Genomic DNA, 7,046 nt, shown 5'->3' with positions numbered 1-7,046 from the left:
GGGAGTGTCAGAGACAGTGCGATTGGCACAGGACAGAGCGGAGTTTAGGGCTGTTGTACATAGGGTCGCTATGAGGCGCAAGCGACTCGACGGCACATAACAACAATAACAACTAGCCTATAAATATCTATGATATCGAGTTGGTTTATTGTGTGGTTTAATTCTTAAATATTTTTGTTGAGTTCCTTTCTGGTCTTTCTTTCTTTTCTTGAGAGTGGTGTTTTGAAGTCCCCAAGTGCTATACTAGTGTTATCTATTTCCTTTTTTTCAGTTTCGTTAATTTTTTTTTATATACTTGATTTGGTGCATAAATATTATTGTTATGTCCTCTTGTCCTATTGACCCTTTAAGCATTATATAGTGACCTTCCTTGTCCTTTGTGATGGTTTTTGCATTGAAATGTATTTTATCAGAGATTAATATCACTACTCCTCAGTTTTTCTGCTTGCCATTTGCTTAGTATATTTTTCCCCACTGTTGTAATTTTAGTCTTTCTTTATCTTCATTATTCAGTTGTGTCTCTTGTAGACTCCATTTTGATGGATTTTGGTTTTTTATCCAATCTGTTACTCTTTTTCTCTTTAGTGGTGCATTTAAACCATTCCCATTCAGTGTGATTAGTGAGATGCAAGGTTTTATTGCTATCATTTTGTTGAGTTCTTTTTGGTGTTGTTGCTAGTTACATTGGTCCATCCTGCCTTCTGTGGCACTTCTGTAAGAAGGATGTCTCTCAGTGTTTTCTGCAATGTTTGTCTTGTTTTTACAAACTCCCTTAGGTTCTGTTCTACCAGAAATATTGTGATCTCTCCTTCATGTGATGGACAGTTTTGCTCGGTACAATATTCTTGCTTAATTGTTGTATTCTTTGAGTGTTCGGTATATGTCGTTCCATTGTCTTCTTGCTTGCATGGTATTTGCTGAGAAATTGGCACTTAATCTTATTTGCACTCTCTTATAGGTTACTTTCTGTTTCTCCCTCACTGCTTTCAGAATTCTCTCCTTATCTTTGGTTCTGGCAAATTTGACTATGATATGCCTTCATATTTTTCTTTTGGGGACTATTCTGTATATTTTTGGGGTCACTCAGCTTTATGAATATATATTCTCTCATTCTTCATTATACCTGGGAAGTTTTATTCTAGTAATTCTTCCACATATTTTTCGGTGCCTTTATTTGCTTCTTCCTGTTCTGGGATTCCAGGGATGCACATGCTATTTTTCTTGAGGATGTTTCCCATTATTCTTAGGCTTTCTTATTTTTCCTTATTTTTTGTTTCTGCTTTTTGCTCTAGTAGATCAGTGGTGACAATTCTATTTTCTGTTTCACTGGCTCTATGTTCCATTCTTCAACCTTGTTCATGTGTCCATCATGTTGACAACATCGGAAACCTTGGTCCTCATATTTTAGATCGTGGTTTCTTGTTTTTCCAGTGCCTCTAATGCCTCCTTAGTTTTATCTGCATTGTTTTTTGTAAGCTCCTCCTGATTTTTGCTTGCAGTGTCCTGTAATTCTTCAAATTTGTTTTTCACTCATTGAAAATATTTAATCATTATTCTTTTGAATTCTGTGTCAGAAAGTTCCATCAGACTTTCTGGCTTCAGGAAATCCATTGTTACTGTATCATTTTTGGGAGGTGATATCTTGCTTTGGACTTGTGTGGGGAGTGGGGTAAGTCTGCTTCTTTGGGGACATTGTTGTGATAAAGTTTTTCTTGCCTGAGGCCATAGCCCATTCCTGATCTGTCATCACTGCTCCAGAAGAAGGTTGTACAGGCACACAAGTAGATTAATGTATGGTGGATGCATGCTCAGATGCACATGTGAACTGAGGGAAGGGGAGGGAGACATGCATGCAGGTGCACACGCTTACCACTAAACAACCAGAGAACTTTCATTTAGAGGACATGCAAAGACTACCTTATTCATGACAACTCATCCTTTGAATGAATGTTACAGCCTAAACTCAGAACTCTTGGGAAATTACTGGGCTGTGTTGCCCTATCTCTGAATACACCAGTCTTGTCTCTGGCTGGGGATTAAACAAAGTCAACTTCTGTGTTGATTATTTTCTTTTTTGTGTGTAAATTCACACTGCCAGTAAATTCCTTTTTCATTTGTTTTTACATTGGAATTTCTAGAGTAACTTAAATATTGAATGTGGAGAGGTTGAAAAACCTACTTCTAGTATGGTCTCCATTCAGTAGGAAGAGTTTACCTTTAGATGCATACAACTTAAAAACATACAAGTAAAAACCTAAAAGTTTTTGTTTTCTACTCAGGAAATACTGCAGTAGGGACTACAGTTTTTCTCTTGGCCTCTTCTTCCATTAATCTCTCTCTAAAGATTTCTCAGATCTTCAGATCCTCAGACTCTTTTAGTATATTCATTCATTCTCAGTTTTCCTCTGGGCAGCATAAAGTACCTTTCTTTGGAGTTGTTTTTTAGGTCATGACATAGTATATTTTCCAGGAGCAGTGGAGGCACTTGGATTCCACTCAGAAGGAATACTACTGGAACCTTATGCTGGAAAACTGTGGGAAAATGGTCTCAGGAGGTGAGGGCATAGCTTACCCAGTGGAAAGAGGTGGAAGGACTAGGAATTCTTAGGCAGTGTTTATATTCTTTTATAGACAAAAGTTCACCCTGAAGTGTTCAGTTTGGAACTAGGATGAGTGGAAGCTAGCAGATGTATAGCAAGAACTTTCTTTACATTTGATTCTTGGATGTTCAGTGGGTACACTGTATACAATAACTTCTCCATTCTTCACATCATCTTTATGATTGAAGGTTTTGTCTTGTATTAAACATGATGAAAGTGTCAGATCGAGCTACTGGCTCCCTGTTCCATGCCTCCAAAGTGCTGAGTATGGATACAACTCAGTGTAGTCCATGTTCTTTTCCAGCAGACAACACCACTTCACCCAAATGTGGGTGGACTTAAGGATGACAGATGGTCTCCTGAGCCTTCTGTCTTCTTTCTCAGACTCTGCTTTTCCTCTTTTTCACCATTTTTCTTGACATCTTGTGAGTACTGGTCTTACACACCCATGTTCTTCTAAGATGTATGTCCTTTTATGGAATCTATGGTCTTCACGGTTCCCTTCATGTTTGAGTAGGAGGTTCCTTTGAAAGACACTCATGCACTCATGCCAGTTCTCGTTGTTCACACAGGTTCACAAGGTGTTTTCTCTCTTTGCCAGGTACTTCCAGTCCCAAACCTGACCCAACTAATTCAGCCAATTAGAAGGAAGAGCTGCCAGGACTCCCGCTTTATGCCAGTGTAAAGATCCTTGGTCCCACCTGCAGTGGTGAGTCAGTTTCCATTGGTCCTAAGACGTTTCTGACCTTTCTTTGTTAAGGCAGGTGTGGGGTTGATATGGTTTCCATTTTGTTTCTATTCATTAGTTATAACCAGCCACGGATGGGCCAGTTTAGTTGTAATGTTGATGGTGGATCTCTCTTTGTTGCTGTTTGTCAGGCTGTTGACACATGTATTTTACAATTAAAGAGTAATCTCACATTTCCTGTCTTCAGTTTGTTCTGTAAAGTTGTTGTAATAGATTTACTTCAGTGAGAATTAATATTGATCTACAGTAGACAAATAAAAAGACATGTAAAATTCAAGTAAAAGTAGTGTTTTGTCATTGCCATCATTCTCCTTACTGGCAAGAGTTTTCAAAGTAATTTCTCTTATTGTAATTATTATGAACAGTAACCAGCTCTCTCTATAATATGCAGTGCCAAAAATCTAAAAACTGTCTTAACTAGTCTCTCTAACTTGCATTAAACAATGCTGTAGTTATGTGCTGTTGAGTGGACATACGACTTATATGGAGCTGTGAACCACAGATCTGAACTTTGCCATAACTTGTTCACTCATGAAAACCTGCAGCATGCTCCAGGCCATTGTTACAGGTCGTGTGCCAGTCCATCTGCTTGGTGGTCATCGTCTCTTTAGTGGGGCCTCCACCTTTCCTAGCATGATGGCTTTTATCGAGGACTCCCCTTGATCACTGAAACTGAGGAGTTCCTGAAGAATTTGCTACAGAACGTTAAAGACTGCAGCCCTCACTGTGAATTGAAGCTTAAAAGCAAGAAAACAAATATTCCGACCATTTGGCCAGTTGTCAGCATGATAATAGATAGTGATAAGATTGAAATTGGTAACAGCTTCAGCTTGATTGGCTCCACAATCAACTCTTGTGGGTCAAGAAGTCAGGAAATCAAAAGACAAATTGCACTGGGCAAATCTGTGTCAGTGATCTCTCCAGAGTACTGAACAGCAATGATGTCAGTCTCCAGACTAAGGTGTACCTGATCCAGGTCATGATCTCTCAAGTTACTGCTAGGACTCAGAGTGGGACATAGTAAGGATGATAGAAAAACGGATGCTTTTGAGTTGTGGTGCAAGAAAAGACCACAGTATTGAGTCTTGAATGTACTGTGGATTGCTAGGAGAAACCGCTTTGTCCTAGAGAGGATAAAGCCAAGTTGCTATTTGGAAGCAAGCATTTTAAGCCTCCTCTGAGATACTTTGGATGTGCTTTAAGGAGGCATCAGTCAGGGACATCATGCTTGGAAGGGTTGGAGGGACAGCAAAGGAAGAAGACCCTGGATGATATGGATTCAGTGGGATAATGTGGTTCAGTGTTTCAAAGACAGTGAAGCTGTTTCATAATAGAGCTGTTGTATATGACATTGCTTGAAGTTGCTAGTGACTCAAAGGCACATAACTGCAACAACAGCAGGCCCCTCCAGATAACATGTCCAATGTATGTGAGATGAAGTTTCACTGTCCTTGCCTCTAAACAGAACGCTGTTTGCACATCCTCTAAGAAATGAAGACAGATATTTGGCAGACCAGGGATAGATGCTCAGTACTCTTTGCCAGCACAGCATTTCAAAGACATTGATTCTTCTTTAGTCTCTTTATTGTTTGATTTTTAGATTCATAGGAAACAATTGAAATTGACATTTCTGTCACTTAAATCAGGGGCACCTTAGTCATTAAAATGATGCTCTTGTTTTTTGTTGAGGTCCTTGACAGCAAATTTTTCTAATGCATCATGTCTTTCGATTTCCTGACTGCTGCTACCATGCATATTGATTGTGGATCTAAATAAAATTAAATCCTAAATAACTTCCGTATTTTCATGATCTATCGTGTTTCCAGTTGGTTCATTGGTGAGGATTGTTTGGTTTTTTAAATTGGTTTGCATACATTAATTTGTTTACTTTGTGTCTTATACGTGTATGTTGTTGTTGTTATTTTAATTTGCTTCTCCCTTCACCTACCAAACATGAGACCTCATGAATTCTCCCCAACCCCAGCTTCAGTCTCCCTTTCTGCTATCCTTCCCTCTTGGTATATCTATACACATCTTACTGATTATCCTTCTCTTTGCACAGTGATGGTCTTATACAGTGTTTTTTAGTATGCTCCTGAATAAGTTTATTCAGGCTGATGCTTTTTAGCCTCTCCTATGTTACATAGCATTTTTCAAAATTGTTGTTACTGAATGTTACATAGTATCCCATCCTGTGAATATACAACAATTTCTCAATCCAGTCATTTGTTGATGAATATTTGGACTGTTTCCATGTTCTTGATGTTGTGAATAAAGTTATGAACATGTGTGTAAAAATCTCCATTTCTGTCTCAGTTCTGTATTCCTCGAGGTATATGCCTACCAGTGGAATAGCTGGGTCATATGTAATCTCTATGTTTAACATTATGAGAATTTGCCAAACAATCTTCCAGAGTGATTGTACCACTTTAAAATCCTACCAACAGTGTATGAGAGTTCCAGTACTTTCCACATTGTCTCCAACCTTTATTGCTTGCTGTCCTCTTAAACTTTGCCACTGCAGTTGGTGTTGGATGGTACCTCATTGTGGTTTTGCTTTACATCTCTCTTAACTGCTAGTGATTTTGAGAATTTCTTCATGTGTCTGTTGGCTCACCAAATACCTTCCTCTGTGAAAGTCTTTCTGTATCTTTTGCCATTTTGTGATTGTGTTACCAGTCTTTTTCTTGTTGAGGCTCTGTTGTAGTCTGTAAATTTTGGTTATGAGACCCTTGTTTGAGATGTCATTACCAAATGTTTTTTCCCAAACAGTAGTTTTCCTTTTCACCCTTTTGGAATAAGTTTTTGATGCACAGAGGGATTAAATCTTTAGAAGGTCCCAGTCATCAAAGTTTTCCTCTTATGGTGGTCTGGATTTTTATTTTCTTAATGTTGTGAAACAATCTATATTAAAGTTGTGATGTTGTGGGCCAATCCATATTAAATCAATATATATCTTCTGCAACAAGTTCTTGACATTTATTTTCTGTAAATAAGGTTGTGTTATCTGCATGTTGTTGATGGGTTTTTCTGCAATCATGATACCATCTTCTAATATCACTTTATTTCCAGTAAGCAGTAGCAACAAAAAAATACTTCCTGTAAAGCAAACATTTTGATACTGGGAGAGAAACCAGAACTTGTTCTGTTATAAAGTATCATACCCTTTGCCTTCTACACTCTTTGTACAACATTACTGTTCTGAACAACTCAATTGTGCGACCTATATATTGTCTAATACACAGAAGGTGCTTCTTCCAGTCTCACCAGAGGTGGTGCTGGTTGCTGTTGTTAAGTGTCGTTGAGTCAAATACAAATAATAGCGGCCCTATAAACAGGTCTGAGCTTTTTCCTTTTCATCCTTATAACATAAAAACATATATGTTGACTCTTTATTTCTTTACACCATAAGACCTAGTACCATGGAAAAAGAAAAGAACCATGGCTAGAATTTTTTTAAATTAAATTTTATTAGGTTTTTTAAATTTTTTTTTTTACAGAGGTTTTGGATTTCCATTCATTCATTGCCGCAATTTTCTTTTAATGAACATTTACAGAGATTTTGGGTTTTCATTCATTCATTGTTGCACTGTTTTCTCCACCCTCATCCCCAGTTCGTTCTTCTTCCCCCCCACCCAATGTCTGTTTTAATTGTCCAATTGCCACAATGCTTGTCAAAGCCAGTTCTGATTAATCTC

This window comes from Elephantulus edwardii, unplaced genomic scaffold (assembly GCF_000299155.1).
Source record: "Elephantulus edwardii isolate Elephantulus edwardi_28Jun2011 unplaced genomic scaffold, EleEdw1.0 scaffold00286, whole genome shotgun sequence".
Taxonomy (NCBI): domain Eukaryota; kingdom Metazoa; phylum Chordata; class Mammalia; order Macroscelidea; family Macroscelididae; genus Elephantulus; species Elephantulus edwardii.
This window is presented reverse-complemented; position numbering follows the sequence as displayed.